At 57.1% G+C, this 16,146-nt stretch overlaps 1 protein-coding gene across 2 annotated transcripts in view; it reads right to left on the bottom strand.

Moving 5' to 3' along the window:
• SPSB1 (splA/ryanodine receptor domain and SOCS box containing 1) overlaps window positions 1-15,709 on the bottom strand; it is a 69,029-nt gene extending 53,320 nt beyond the window's left edge. For both annotated transcript variants that reach the window (XR_002344884.1, XM_021095289.1), the window contains exons 1-2: window positions 15,694-15,709; window positions 15,284-15,435 (exon numbers count right to left, since the gene is read on the bottom strand). The gene's annotated coding sequence lies outside the window, so the exon portion shown is untranslated. The remainder of the gene's footprint in view (window positions 1-15,283; window positions 15,436-15,693) is intronic.

Raw genomic sequence — 16,146 nt, 5'->3', positions numbered from 1 at the left:
CAGCAGGAGAACGCATGGCCATCTGCGGGCGAGCCCCCTGGCACCAGGTCCAGGGTGAAATGCACTTTTGCTCCCGTACATGGGGGATAGCTACGAGCCCAACAGGGATCAGGCTGGTGTTCAAATCCCACTCCCTCCAGGTAACTGAACCTCCAGGTCTCAGTTGTCTCATCTGTAAAATGAGGAGACTGGCACCTGCCAGGTGCATTGTCAGATCACCAGAGACAGCCCAGGGGGAGCTCTTTGTGCCTGGCGCCTACAGGAGGCCATACACGCTGACTCTGAAGAAGGTGGCTTTGGTAGGGGAGCGAGGGACAGCCAATGCGACTGCCTCGGGGCTCTGTCCCCCAGACCTCTGGCCCTCTTAGTGCAGTGGGATGTGCAGAGTTGGTTCCCAGCTCGGCTGGATGTGGCACCACCAGGTGGGAAGTGGGCCAGGCCAGGTGCCTGCAGGTACAGGTCTAGGGCCAGCGTCCTAAGCCCCAAGCGGTGAGCCTCTGCTGGGCCCCTTGGCCTCTCCTTTCTCATCTGTACTGAGAAGGCACAGTCTATTTGCTGTCGTTTCTTGAAGAACAAACACCCCCTGTTATTTGCTTCCTTAAAAAAAAAAAAAGATCCGTTCACACCCCCGTTCGAGCGCCAAAAAAACAAAAACGAAAAATCAAAAACAAAAACAAACCAACCAACCATAAATCCGGATTCCTGGCTTCTTTTAGGGGAAAAAGAAGCGGACACAATAGTGTCCCGGACCCCACATCTCTGGGTAAGAGAGGCCACCCTTTTCTACAGGACAAAGGCAGGCTTTTTGCCACAGTCCTCCCCTCGCCCTAGAGCCTTCCACTGGCTGCTTCATCGGTGCCTCCTTCTTGGTCCCTGGGGGCATCTGAGTTTGCAACCCAGTTTAAAACCCTCATTTTACTTAGGAGCATGACCGCAACCACTCGTCCCTTGAAATATCCACAGGAAGTGTCCCTCGGGAAGGTAATTAAAGTCTGGTGCTTATTTTTCTCGGAGAGAAACACAGCCATGTACGATGTATGCCCCGCTCTGGCAGAGAGCAACCCAGGGAGGAGGCTGTAGTTTTCTGAAATGTTTTACATGATTTCCTGGACAAAGAGCAGAAGCAAAGGTCCGGGGCCCTGCCCTTCGCTGCCTGAAGGTCCCTCCCTCTCCTATGGCTTCGGAACCCAAAGAGGGCCTCATTCTTTGGCCCTCATCCCTCTGGACATGCAGAAGGTGGGCAATGGGTCAAGACGCTGACAAGCAGGGCCTTCAGGAAGGTTCCAGGACGGCTGCTTACAGAACGGGGAGCCCCCAGCTTTCCAAGCTGGCTGGCTGTCTTGTTTATTTAAGGGGGCAGGGGGGACAGGATTCGGCAGACACGGCTGAGCCTACTTCCAGCTCAACAGAGATGTTGAAACTGTCCAGTGTTTGAGGACATTTTCAAGTTGCCTTGGACCCTCCTGAAGGGGAAAAAAAAATCAAGACTCAGGATTTCCAATGGCTTTGCCTTGCCAATGACGCTTCGCCCATTCAACCTCCACGGCTAAGGGCCGGCCGCCACAACACAGCAGGGCCAGGCTGGACCTGCCTCAAGCCCCACATCACATGAACCTGTTCTCCCCTCTTCGTCTTGGCCCTCACGCCTCCTCCAGCTGGGGCACCCCTCCTGGGCCCTCTCCTTTGCCTGGTTAAGGCACCTCTCCTCCAGAAAGCTTTCTCCCTGACCCCGCACCCCCCGTAGCACCCAAGGAATACCCACAATGCAAAACCTCCACTCCCTTAGAGTTCCCGACGTGGCTCAGCGGATTAAGAATGTGACATTCATGAGGTTGCGGGTTCAATCCCCGGCCTTGCTCCATGGGTTAAGGATCTGGCATTGCTCCAAGCTGTGGCAGAGGTCGACGATGAAGCTCAGATATCCTGCGCTGCTGCTGCTGCTGCGGCTGTGGCTGTGGCTGTGGTGTAGGCTGGCAGCTGCAGCTCCGATTGGACCCCTAGACTGGGAACTTCCAGGTGCCACGGATGTGGCCCTAAAAAGGAAAAACAAACAAAACCCCCGAACTTCCACACCCTGACCCTTCCAGATCTCGGGCCTCCTCAGGCTCAGAGGCCACATGGGGCAGTGATTCAGCACACAGTCGCAGACCGGGGCTGCCTCCAGCTTGACTTCTTTGGCTGTGTGTGATCCCAGGCAAATGATTTGATTTGTGTGTGTGTGTGTGTGTGTGTGTTTCAGTTTTCCCAACTGTAAAATGGGCATAATAACCCCCATTCAACAGGGTTCTTGGGAGCAGTGTAAGTTAATGCATGGAAAGTGCCAAGATGGGGCCTGGCACATAGTGGGTGCTCGCTAAACAGTAAGCAGACGGGTCTAAACCAGAGAAGGAGAAAAACATAGTCCAGGTGTGCAGGTCCTCTGGGGAAACACACAGCTGCAGCCTGGTCTGAACAACGGCACTCACTGTCGCTGGTCACCTCACCTCTGCGTCCTGCACACAGCCCCAAACTCTACCTGGGCAGCCTTCAATAGGTGCTTTCTTTCCCCAAATGCACTGCTTCCATGAGATAAGATGTGAGATCAACTGATCCTCAAAAGTCAGCTCATGACCTCCGAGATCATACCTACCGACGTCACGACTAGCATGTCGCTACGGGACTTGGCAAAACTATAGTCCTCCTATCCCGGTTCCCATCAGCAGAGAAACGAATCTTGCATTAGCTCCTGCTGTATACACACCAAGCTTCGAAAAGCCAGCCTCCCGCTGCTAGAATATCCAGCAAAGGTTGGGTACCACCTGCTTTGTCTTACAAAAAATTCAGGGGAAACGGTTACACCAGACAACGTGGTCACCACGGGGCCCCCTGTGACAGCAGGCGGGATATCCAGCCCCCCCCCCCCCTTTTCTACTTTGTCTAAACACAGGGTTTTATCTGGCTGGGATTGAAGCATGGTTCAATCCAAAGAGAAGGAAAATTCCCCATGGGTGCTTGAAACCCACCTTCCCAGGAAGAAAACAGAAATCACACTCTCAAACCCATAACATGTCGGATAAAACCGCATCTTGCAGGAGTTCCCGCTGTGGTGCAGTGGGTTAAGAATTGGACCGCAGCAGCTCGGGTCACTGTGGAGGTATGGGTTCCACCCCCGGCCTGGTGCAGTGGGTTAAAGGATCTGGCAATGCCACGGCTGCGGCATAGGATTGAGCCCCTGGCCTGGGAACTTCCATATGCTGTGGGTGCGGCCATAAAAAGCAGACAAACCAACACCCCACAATTTCCACCCAATACCCAGCAACTCAGACAGAACAGTCTCGGGTGCTGCAGCTCACCTGGTAGTAACCTTTATCTATTCCTACAGGTTTACTGAAGGGTGCTGGGGAGCGGGCAGGATGGGACAGGGCAGGAGAAGACCACTCCCAATCTGTTTCTAGAAGAGAGGCCCCCAAGTTTATTTTCAGCAGTTTAAGAGATTCTCCTCCAAAGCTAAGCCTTTGAACAAAACCCCACCCCCCTCAAGAAAAAGGAGAAGAAAACAGTTTACATGGCCTGTCTTCCCACCCCGTGTGGGCACCGCTAAGGCTCTGCGATAAACCGGGGCCAGGGTTGTGGTGCCCACACACTCATGAGACGGAGCTGCACCCAGCCTTCCCCGCAGGTAGTCCCAGGATGCCCAGCGGCCCCTTGGCAGAGCCGCCTCACAAACAAGAGCCCAGTTGTAAACCCCCAAAGCACAAGAGCCCTGTCAGATGCTTTTTGGAACTTCGTTGCTATCTGTAAGCCCAATCCGTTCAGAGAAGAGATTGTCCGCTGCGAGCAGTCGAGTGATGGAGTTGGTGGCCGCTGCCAGCATGATGCAGACACGCGGCTCCCGACACCAACCTCCACTCTTGCCATGTGTTCAAATTTTTCCATTAAAAATGATACATGTAAACACTGCAAAGCAAAACCTCAGTGGGGTGAGACACCCTGGGGTGGGGCAGCGGTGGGGGGGGGAGCGGGGGGAGAAACCCCAGGCATGGCTCAGGATTCAGTTCAGACATGGCCCCCTGGGTTGGCGCTGTCTGGGCACCTCTCGGTGCAGGCACCGTGGCGGCTGAGACAGAGCGGGCATTCAGGAAACCCTGGCTGAGTGATGAGCGAATTAAAAAAAAAAAAAACCCTTTACCCCGAGCTGTCTAGACACCCCTGAAGGTGACACAAGGGTAAGAAAGATGGGCTTTCTGGGACCCTGCAGGACACGGGGTGGGGGAGGGGAGCAAGGAGACAAAAACCCGTGAAATATACAAAGCAGCTCACCTTGACCTTTTAGGCTGGAACTGGAAGGAAAGGGGGAAAGCCTTATCTTTTGAACTTGACACTTCTCCAAAGATGAGGAAGATCTTTGAAAGGGACCTTGACATTTATATATAATTTATATGAAATTAGAACATATTTCATATCAGTGCTACCCCTTAGGATAAGCCTGTCGAGCTTCGCAAAGGCAGGGTGACGGTTCTCATTAGAGCTTTTTCAAATCTCCAAACAGAGCCGCTCAGACAAGCAAAACCGCTGGCAGACCATCCTCCTCCCTCCCCCGTCTCCTCCCCTGGAAACCCACAGAAGTGCCCCAGCACTCAGCCCCTGGCCCTCCACAAAACGCCACCACCTTCTGAATCCCATGTTTAATCTCAGGGTTGCATGAGGCTCCCTGGGATCAACGCAACAGGCAGAGCCACCAACGCAACCCGTTTCCTGTGTGGCCATCCCACGGCCAGTGTAGGGGGCTCCCGGGGCCTCCCCAGCAGCCCCCACGCCCGAGGGAAGGTGCAGGACTGCAGTGCAGCATCCACCTACCAGGACCCCCAGCCTTGGTCAGACCTGCAGCCATACTGCCCAACAGACAGTTACTGATCTGCCCAGGGAGCGCCCAGCGCATCCAGGCAAAGGACCAGGAGCTTCTAAGAATGCTGAAAGCACAGAGGCACCGGCAAACGGAGACCAAGTGTCTAGTTTATGCTGCATCCTAGGAGCAACGTTTGGGGCGAACGGGGTTGGGGAGGGCTGCAAGGTCACCCCGTGCCCCATGACAAACCCCTGAGCCCGGCATTCAAGGCCTCCCGGCCACACAGCAACCTTCCTGTCATCCTCTTTGTGATGGCCTTCCCCCCAACCTCCGGCTCTCCCTCCCTCCCTGTCCCCCACCACGAACCCCCCCAGCCTAGAACAAACCCTCCTAGACAGTCGCAGGAGGCCCTCTGTGCCCACGGAGCACACCTGGCCGCTAGCTAATGGTTCCTGAGCACACCTGTCGTCTCCACCTGCTCAACCCCAGATCCTCGCGGGCTGAGGGCTGCTCCCCACAGGCCAGCCTTATTTCTGGCAAAGAGCGAGCGCCCGATAAATGCCGTAGTGTGTTCAGTCATCACAGCAGAAAGAACCCAGCCACGGATCAGGCCAACCTTCCATGGTCCACGGAGCCATGTCACCTCCGGCAGCACAGACAACATCTCTGATGCTGACTTTTTTCATCCGTAAATAGGGAGGGAACACGTGACTCCTGGGCTGTTTGAAGGATGAGAAATCCATCCAGAGCAGCAAGCATAGCGCCGGCACACAGGAGGCATCGGCTATAGGATAAGGCTATTTAAGGCCATAGCAGACAGAAGTCAAGATAGCCTCAACTAGATGCTGGCCCAACAATGGAAGGAAAAGGCAGCAAGATGCTATCAGAGGGCTCCCTGAGACGACGCGGCCAGTGTGCCCTTGGCGGTGACAGCTCAGGTACCCCTGCCCCGACTTCCCGCCCCCCATGCCTGTACACAAACTGTCCCCCCAACCCACAGTCATGATACCGTGGCTCTGGGGGCTTGTGTGCCAGGACCCACTGCTGGAATGCCCATGACCCAGTCAAGGGTGGATACAGAGCAAATGGCCCAATGGCTCTGGTTAGGGCAGAGCTAACCAGAGCCGGGCAGGAAGCTCTTGGTCACACCTCAGATGACACAGAGACAGTCAGGTCTCAGAAAACTGGGAGGAATGGGGAAGAGAAAGTGACTGGCTAAAGCCGATGCTCTGCTTCCAGACGAGCCAACAGGATTTGAAAGTGGCACCCAACTGCCACGCTGTCCAAGATGAGTCCTAGAAACAGCTCCCACCCCGGGCGGCTGGGGGAGAAGCAGCCCCATGAGGTACTGATCCTCAGGCTCCCGGTTGGTGCCAAAGACACATGTGACATCACTGCTGGAGATGAGGGGACACCTGCACAAAGTGAGATTGAGACCAGGGTTTGGGAATTCACCCTAAGAGCAATGGCTGCTGTCAGGGGGTTTCAAGAAGGGGGTGGAGAAGTTCCCGCTATGGCTCGGTGGTAGCAAATCTGACTCATATCCATGAGGACACAGGTTCAACCCCTGGCCTTGCTCAGTGGGATAAGGATCTGGTGTTGCCGTGAGCTGTGATGTAGGTCGCAGATGCAGCTCGGACCTGGTGTTGCTGTGGCTGTGGTGTAGGCTGGCAGCTACAGCTCCAATTCAACCCCTAGCCCGGGAACCTCCATATGCCTCGGGTACGGCCCTAAAAAGACCAAAAAAAAAAAAAAAAAAAAAGAAGAGGGTTGATTTCGTCAGGTGTTCACTTTTGAAATATCGCTGGCAGAGCTCCCACTGTAGTACTGTGGCATCTCTGCAGTACCAGGACCCAAGTTCCACCCCCAGCCTGACAGAGTAGGTTAAAGGATCCAGCACTGCTGAGGCTGTGGTGTAGGTTGCAACTGCAGCTCAGGGCAGCCAAAAAAAAAAAAAAACCACTGGAAAAATTAAGAACTATGAAAAAGTTCACTGGCTGCAAGAGGACAGTAGCTGGGTCATTGGTGGCGAAGGCTATGGAGGGAAAGGCAGGTGTCTGCAGTTCCAGGTGAATGTCTGCGGCATGCAGAAGTTCCCAGGGCAGAAATCGAATCTCCGCCACAGCAACAACCTGAGCCACAGCAGTGACAACATGAGGTCCTTAACCCACTAAGCCACCAGGGAGCTCCACCAGGTGAATGTTTCAGATAAGCTCTTCTTTGCACTTTCAAGTGGCCCCCAAGTGGGCCAGGAGGGGGAATCCAGCTTCCTTCTAGGAAATTCTTCAACCTGCTTGCTGTGCCCTATTACTATAATTAGCCAGGAGCCAGACACAATGTCCAGAATTGGCAAATTTTTAGAGACAGCACATAGACAGGTGTTTGGCAGGGACTGGAGGAGGGGCTGTGGGGCACGACTGCTCAGAGGGTTCGAGGTTTCTTTTTGGATGGAGAAAATGTTGTGAACTAGACGGAGGTGGTTGTGCAACAGCGTGATCTACTAAACGCCACTGCATCCCTCCCTTTGAAACGGTTAATGTTGGAGTTCCTGTTGTGGCTCAGCAGTAATGGATCCGACTAGTATCCATGAGGATGCAGGCCTTGCTCAGTGGGTTAAGGATCCGGCGTTGCCGTGACCTATGGTGTAGGTCGCAGATATGGCTTGGATCCTGAGTTGCTGTGGCTGTGGTGTAGGCTGGCAGCTGCAGCTCCCATTTGACCCCTAGCCCGGGAACCTCCATGTGCTGTAGGTGCAGCTCAAAAACCAACAAGGTTAACTTTATGTTATGTGGAATTCACCTCAATTTTTGTCAAAAACCATAATGAGCCAGTGTCACAGAGGACATCAACACACTGAGACCGGTGTTATGACTCTCTGCTGTCCCATTTCTGCCACCGTTTCCTCTCAAACCTGGGGCCACTTCTGAGTCTCATCTGATGCCCTCTGAGGCTCTGGCTTGTTTCTCAGCTCACTCGTCTCTGCCGCTTTCCTCCTCTGGTGCCAGAGCCTGCTGATTAGGAGTGTAGACCCAGGAGCCAGGCTGCAGGGCTCGGCTCCCGGCTCCTGGGTGGCCCTGAACTGCTTTCAGATTCCTCTTCTGAGAAATGAGGCAGCCCCTACCTGCCCCCAGAGACCTCACTGACATGAGGAAGACTGAGCCACCAGAGACACACAGTCCTGGGAAGTGCCTGCGGACAAGCCAGCCTGTTAGGTGGATGCTGTCTAGCCTAGCGCTGTGCCTGAATGACGCTGCCTCTTCTCCACTTGATCTTGTGTGTGTGGCTCTTCTTCCTACAATGGTGACTCCATCACGGCCAAATGGTCCAGCCTGGTGTTCAAGTGCCCCTCAAGCCCATCCAGCCCAGGCACCTACCCCAGCATCCCCCACACTCCATCCCCCCTGTGCCTCTCCCACCTGGACTGGAGCCTAAGAGGTGTCCTCCAGGAAAACGGGTTCTCTCCCGCCACACAGACCAACCCTGCTGTGCCCAGAATGCCCTGCGTGGTCAAAGCCTGGCAACTTATGGGAAGACATAATAAGCAAAGTGTCAGGTAGCAGCACCCATCACGAGGGAGGCCCAGGGACCCAGCCATGCCACTGCGGGGACCCAGGGCCAAGAAGGTGAGGTCGATAGGGAGGACTCATGGCCCCAAGGCCCTCAGAGCCATGACCTTGAGGAGTCCCAGTCAGAACACACCCACCAGATACATCCCCTGAGCTTCGCCTCCCTCTCCCCCTAGGAGCAGCCCCAGTGTCCACCCCGCATGGGAACAACCCCAATGTCCCGCAAGACAGACAGGTCTCTGAGCCCAGGTCTGTGTCCCTCCAAGCTTTGCTCAGAACCATTGGGCTTCTGGCCTCGCCTACACCCATTTGTCCAGTGGGAACCCACAGTGTGTGCTACCTGGAGACACAGTGACAACCAGGATTCATGTGGCCCAGTCCCACCGTCCCACATCTAGCTGCCCACAGGGCCTTGACGGGTTACTGGGTGGGAGGTGGGGCCAGTGGGAGCACCACGGGAGCGAGGGGGTCAGGAAGATGGGGGACCGGGGGAGTTGGGTTCTCCAGGCTAAGTGAGAAGGGCTTGCAGGACATCCTGTCAGAAACGAGCTGGCCTGGTCAGCACGTAACACTCCAGGCGACAGCACCTGTGCCCCAGACAGAGCTGGGGGTCAGCAGCATACAGATGTGGGATTGAAGCTTCGAGGGGGCAAGGGGGCCCTGCTTGAGGAGGTGGGTGGCCCGAGAGGTGAGCAGAGGGATTGGGTGAGGGTGGGTGGGATCCGTGGGGAGACAAGGCAGGAAGAAGGGCCAGGAGGCGGCAGCGGAAACAGGAGGCGGCACAGCCGTGGGGACAGCGCGGTGGAGCGAGAGCTCTAAGCAGCAAAGACGGGCAAGGGGACCAAGGCAGCAGAGATGGTGAGTGGATGTGAACCCTCAAAAGTGCTCGAGAGTGTGGGCACTTAGGACGGAGACCCCCAGGACCTGTTGGAAAGACCCAGAAATGCCGGGGAAGTGACGGAGTGGAAACCAGGTGTGTGTTGCCCCGAGAACAAGAGGCTGGACGGCAGCTGGAGTGGCCGCTTCTCCAGCCATGATGGCAGCTCTGGGGGCTCGCGGCCAAGTGAAGCCTGAGCCCCGGGGCTCCTCCCCCCTGCGACCCTGGCTCCCCGGCCCCTGCAAGTCCCCACAAGTGGCCTCACCTTACCTTTGACCAGCGGGAGGGGGCACAGGCTGTGAGGCTGGACCAGTCATCCCAGGATGGGGCAGGAGCCCCAATGTCTACCATCAGAGCCCCCTTCCCCCACATCCCCAGAAGCACCCCAAAGGCCCGCGAGGAGCCCCTCTCTGGAGCCTGTAACCCTCAGGGAGCACGAAGAAAGAAAAACTGGAGACCATGTGTCCAGGCACGGATGACGGGGGCAGCAAGATGCAACCCACCCCTACCACGGCGTTCAGCCTCCAAACGGAAGGGAATTCTGACACGGGCTGCAGCAGGGAGGAACCTCCTGCGAAGCGAAGTAAGCCAGTCACAGGAGGCCTGTCCTGTCCTACGTCTGTCACGTATGGAGTCAAATTCACAGGGACAGAAAGTGGGATATGGTTACCACCAGGGGCTGCGAGAGACGGAAGAACGGCGAGTCCGTGTTTAATGGGGACGAGGTTTAGTTTTGCGCAATGAGAAGAGTCCTGGCGATGGAGGTAGCGGTGGCTGCCCCGCACCCTGGATGAACTTGATGCCACTGAACTGGACACTCGAAAATGGTCAGGATGTCATTTCCATCTCATGTGGGTTTTTCTTCTTTTTTTTTTTTTTAACCACCATTAAGAAAAGAGAGAAAGAAGAAGAGAAGCCTTCCCAGATGGCTCCTGGTCCCCCTGGCGCCCCCCCCCCCCGGAGACCCAGCACACACCGTCCTTGTCAGAGGTGGACACTCCCAGGACACGAGGCCGAGGGCAGTGGCGCAAGGATCTCTTCCCTGGTTCAAGGTGAAACTGCCAGGAAGGAGCATTTTGAGGAATGAAATGAAAATGAAAACGCTTTGGCCACACCTCATCTCATGCCAAACACTTTCTGGCTGATGGTATCAATGTCCTTTGAGAGAATGTTCCAAAGCTTCCATCGCCAGCCCAGGCAGGCCTCTCTTTTGAGCCCCAGGCCTAACTGCCACCTGGACGCACCAAATAGAACCATTTCCACCTGGGACAAGTTCAAGGCACATCTACGTCCTTAGCTCCCAGCCCTCCCTACAGGGTGACCATCCACTCTGACCCCAAAACAGGCACCTGCAATTCCTCCCCCTGCTCCACATGCCACATCCAACTAGTTACCAAACCTGCTGATGCCACCTTGAAAATGCGGCCACCTCCATCCTGCCTGGCAGGAAACAGATGCGATGTCACACAAGGAAACATTTTTAACAATCAGAGCTGGCAGCCGTGTGTGGCCACAAGCAGCGTGTCTGGCCGCAAGCAGCCTGTCCGGCGAGGGCTGTTTGCAGCTGGGGCAGCAGTGGAGACCTTGCCACCAGGCAGGCCCTGGATTCCTACTCAGTGTGCTGTTTACGTCCCACACGAGCTCAGCCTCGGGCCCACATCACCCACCGCCTCCTTCATTTCCCCAGAGGCCCCCCAGAGGGTGGCGGATGCTCCCACATGCCCCCCCCAATCAACCACAGGGGGAATTCAAGATGGTTAAGCTTGGGTTTAGGGCGGGGGCAGCGCTTGTGGACGAGTCATTTCTACAGCCCTGCCGCTTGGTCCTGCCTTGAAGCCCACGCCTGCCTCGCACTGGCCCGGCCTGGATGGGGGCACCGCCGGGTTGTGCCTTGGTGGCTTCTCTTCTGCACGGTCTGTTTCCTGACCAGCAGGCTCATTTATTTGTAATGCTGGGTGATGAACAGAACTTTTAAAACCAAACAGCAGGCAGCTTCCCAAAGGCTTTGGGGGGCCAGGGGTGACAACAAGACAGATCTGCACCCCGCCCCATGAACCATTCTCCCCCAGTGACAACCAGGAAGGACCTTCAACTTCAGCTCCGGAAGAGAACCCTCAGCCCGACTTGTCCTCCTCGTCCATATCTTGGAGACTTAAAGCTTCCTCCAAATACTTCCTAAGAGGTATTTACAGGTGACCTGATACCACATCTGACATTTGCTTCAAAATAATCCGGGATGAGTGTGTGCCTGTGTGTCTGTGTGTGGGCGTGGGCACGTGTGCACGCATATCCGTGCACGTGTGTGCATGCCGACACTTGAAGCTGGTGAGGAAACGTGATGTGTCTTTCAACTCTGGTGCATGTTTGAAAATTTTCCATAATCACTTTTTGCTAAACATTTGAACACATGCAGGCATTCCTGCTGTGGAGCAGTAGAGTCACTGGTGTCTCTGAAAGCCCTGAGAAGCGGATTCGACCCCCAGCCCAACACAGAGGGTTAAGGACCCAGCTTTGGCGCACCATAGGTCCCTGGAACTCCATATGCCAAAGGGTGGCCAAAAAAAAAAAAAAAGAAGGAAAGAAAGAAAGAAAAAAAAAGAATGAGACTACAGTGGCTCAGGTCCCTGTGGAGGTGCGGATGTGATCCCTAGCCTGGTGCAGTGGGTTAAAGGATTCGGCATTGCTGTAGCTTCGGTGTAGGTGGCAGATGCGGCTTGGATTCAATCCCTGGCCCGAGAACTTCCATGTTCCGCGAGTGTGGCCATACAAAAGGAAAAAAAATTAACACATGCTTCCTGAAGAAATGACTAAGGCAACGGAGGTGGGAGGTGATGCTGGTTAAGGGCTTGGGTATAACATCAGAATTAGAGTTCTGCTCCATCAAACAGGAGCAAAACTCTAACCCTGGCCAAGTCATGTGGCCATGGCAGCCTCAAGAGAAGGCAGACACGGGAGAACCCACCAGCTGCCCTGGGGTCTTAGGAAGAGGACAAAGGTTAAGGTGTCAAGGACTCAGGTCAGAGCTGGGTACCAGTGCAAGCGATGAACGCTGTTTCCCTCTGTTGTTACTATTACTGCTGTTGTTATTGCCATCGTTAAAACAAGGGCATGTGCATAACGCACTTAGCAGGCCAGGGCCTGGCACCTGCTAAAGCAGGCATCGGACTCTCGGATTGGGAGGGATGCCAACAGACAACCAGGAAGGGGGCGAGCACTAGGCTGAGAGTCCAAAATAAAGGTTCTTTTGCGTCTGGATTTCACCAGTCGGGCTTGTGGGGGACAGTCAAGACGATGCAGCCCTAGGTGACAAGGCCCACCTACACCTGTCCCTGGGCTTCTGGCTCATTAACGTGCTCATTCTCAAACTTTTCAGGAACTAAAAGAAACATGGATAACGAACACCGGCCACAACCTATTTTCTGGGAAGAATCATTGCAAAATTCCCAGGCTAAACGCGAAAACACCGTAAGAATCAGAGATTTCGCTAAACGTGAAAATACCTGGGCTGGCAGGGAGGGGGGTGGTTTGAAAAGGGACCAGGCACAGCACAGGGCAGCACAGGGCCCACGGTCCTCAGCGAGCAGTGGGCAGCACTGGCCTCTACCAGCTGGATGCCCACCCCACCCCATAGGAAGCCAGTTTCCCCCCCTCCCATGGGGCGGGGCGTGGTGTTCGAGTTTTATCAGGCGGCCCCAGGGAGCCGGCTCCAGGATGATTTCAGCCTTGCTGGGGCAGCCCAAGGAGTGGAGCCTTGCCCAGCTCCAAAGTGACATCACCGGGGGCCCCAGGCAGGACCACTTCTCCTCAAGAGGCCTAGAACCCCCAGAACCCACTGACTCTCCCCAGAGCCCCCAGTCCCCTGAAGCCAGGCCTGCCCTGCTGGTCAGAGCCACGGTGGTCAACGTGCCACTGCTTTTATTTTCTCTGCTGCGGGGGGGGGGGGGGGGGGGGGGAGGGGGGCAGACTGGGGAAAGGAAGGGTGCAAAGTTACTGCCTGAGGCTAATCCCCACCTCCACGTCTCTGTCTCTCTCTCCATCTACTGGGTAAAGTGCTTCCTGCAGAAGACAAGGCCGTCAGAGAACTAGAAGAGTGTTTAAAATGATCTAAGCCAGCCCATCACTATACAGCTGGGGAGGTGCGAAGTGCCTGGCCCATGACCTCAGCACTGGCGACAGTAACCAATGGCAACAGCTAGGGCCCTGGAGACGGTCCACAGCCCCTGGCTGTACAGTCTGGGTAAGCCCGCCACGCTCTCTGGGCCTCTGCTGGGAAAGCAAAACTTGGCCCAGATGGATACCCTGCATGTAAGTAAGATAGGGCATCCCTGGTTCTGTGATTCCTCAGTGAGGGAGAAGCCTGCCTCCGCCCCTAACGCTTCATCTAGCACTTTCCACCACAGCATTTGGGGGGGGAGGTGTCAGGAAGGGGTGCAGCAGAGAAGGGAGGGGCAGCCCCGCCAGCCCCGCCCCCTTCCTTGCCTGCCCTCCTCACTCCCAAACCAGGGTTAGGGGGTCCGCCTCTCCCCGCAACTGTTCCACGGGGCGGGGGGGGGGGGGGAGAGAGAATTCTTCCAAGGACACCAAGCTTTAGTCACCAGAGATGGCATTCTGACCAGCAACACCTGTTAAAACTCAACTCATGACCAGTTTCTGATGCTACTGGCTGGAGCATTTAATTAAATATTACTCACTCAGGAAGCAGCCCCTGCCAACTCACCCCCAAACCGAACAGTTCATTTTCAGAGAAAAAGAGAGGGAGGGAGGAGCCTGCGCCCTCCTCAGCTGGTACCAGCAGAGCTTCCCTGGTCCCCTGTCTCGGGGGCCAGCGCAGCCCTCTTTTCAGAACCAAGGGAGGCAAGTCCAGTTAAGCAGCTCAGGAGCCAAGTTAAGCAGATCTCAGGAGCCAGCGGCCCCCGTGCCAGGTTACCATGGACCGTACACACACACACACACACACACACTCACTCTCTCTCTCCTCTCACGGAGACTCACACACAGATGCATTCAGAAATGCACACTAACTCACACAAAGACACACACGTGCACTCAGAGACACACAGACAATTGCACAGACACACGGAAGCCCTCAGACATATTCACATACACTGTCACACGTATTCACGCACACACACAGAGATGGACTCGCAGACACACACAGCCCCCTCACGTACAGGCACCAGCACACCCCACACTCAACCCACACCAACTGCAGTCTCTCCCTACAGACCAAGGCCCCCGGACCACCCTTAACGTTCCCAGGAGCTTTTGCCTTGAACTTGAACAGGACAGTTACCGCCGACAGACCCAGGCTGCTCTGCTTTTTCTGTTTTAATCTTATTTCCTGACAGCGCACTCGGCTCCCCCTGGGTTGCCGGGAGAAGCCGCGGCGGCTCCGGGGCGGCGGGGAGGGCGGCGCCGCCCGGGGTGTTGCCCGGCGGGCTTCCCGGGGGAGGCGCCGCGGGCAGAGCTGGGGAGCCCCGAGGGGGCCCTTCGGGCCGCGCTGCAGACCCGGGTCCGGGCGGGCGGGAAAAACGAAAGTAACTTCGTGGCGCGGGGTCGCGCTGCCCCCGTGCGGAAGGGCCAGTCGGCGCCCCCGCCTCGGCCGCAAGGATGGTCGCGGGACCGGAGGCCCCAGGGCGTCCCCGCACCCAGAGGTCGGAGGGGGCCGCCGCGCGTCCCGGGCCCCCTTTCTGAGTCTGCAACCTCCGAAACTCAACCCCGGGGGCGACGGTCGCCGGGGCCGCCGGGACTCGCGCCCCGTCTCGCCCCCGCAGGTGGGACTGGGGGCCGTGCGACCTGTCCGTGCCTGCAGCGGCGGGAGCGGTGCTGGGCGGCGCCTCGACCCCCCTCCCGGCACCCACGGCGAAAGAAGGGCTCCCCGCGCACCCCACCTGGTCCCCAGCCGGGACCCTACCCTGTCTCCAGTGCCCGCTCGATCCCCAAGTCCGCTTGCAGATCCCGCGCGCATTCGGCCGAACCCCGACCCACCCAGTCCCCGTGCCCGGGCCTGCCTACCGCTCCGAGGAGGCCGCCGCCGCCGCCAGCTCTCCGGGGCCGAGGAGGCTCCCGCCGCCGGGAGGGAAGTCGCCTCCTTCCCGCGGCCCGGGCGCCAGCGCTTGGAACCTGGTTCCTGCTGCGAGCGCGCGCAGGCTGCCCGAGCGCGACTTCTGTGCAAAAAAGAAAAAGCAACCGAAGCCTTTAAAGTGGAAAAAAAAAAAAAAAAAGCGCCGGGGCGGGGCCGCCCCGCCCCCGCCCCGCCCCCTGCTCCGGGCCGCCCCGCCCCCTGCTCGGGCTCCAGCGGCAGCTCCGGGCTCTGTGCTTGGCAGGGGCGGCAGCGGGGCGCCGGGCGGACTGCGGGTCACGTGCCCGGCGATGGCTCCACCGCCCCCGCTCCCGCCCCTCCTCCGCCCGGGCAGCCTCCCTACCCCCAGGCCATCCGCGCGCTCGGGGCCGAAGCTGAGCGGCCGCGCCAGGCAGCGCCGGAGCTGTGGTCCCTCCGCAGACGTCTTTGGGAAACGCTGGGCAGCCCCCGCTGGGCAAGAGCCCGAGTTGCAACACCAGGAGGGCCGCGGCCGTGCCGCCCCGAGTGGAGGCGGGGGGCTTACTAATAATAATTTTTCAATTCTCTTGGGAGGGTCGGGGTTGTTTCGGTAACCTCTGGAGCAAGGCCTTGCTTGCCTCATCTGAAATTCCCAGCAGTTTGGAGTTCCGTAATTTTAGGACACAGGAGAGGAGTTCGTGGGCCGGCAGAGAATCCAAGGACTCCCCGCCCTGTCCGAGCCACCCCCTGCCCCCACCATGCATTTCCGTCTTGGTACCCACAGGGACACTGGGCTTGGGACGCCCAGACCCTTGGGATCCTGGCACCTCTACACCCG

This window comes from Sus scrofa, chromosome 6, assembly GCF_000003025.6.
Source record: "Sus scrofa isolate TJ Tabasco breed Duroc chromosome 6, Sscrofa11.1, whole genome shotgun sequence".
Classification (NCBI taxonomy): Eukaryota; Metazoa; Chordata; class Mammalia; order Artiodactyla; family Suidae; genus Sus; species Sus scrofa.
Note: the sequence above shows the minus strand (reverse complement) of the source record. Positions and strands in the feature narration are given on the sequence as shown.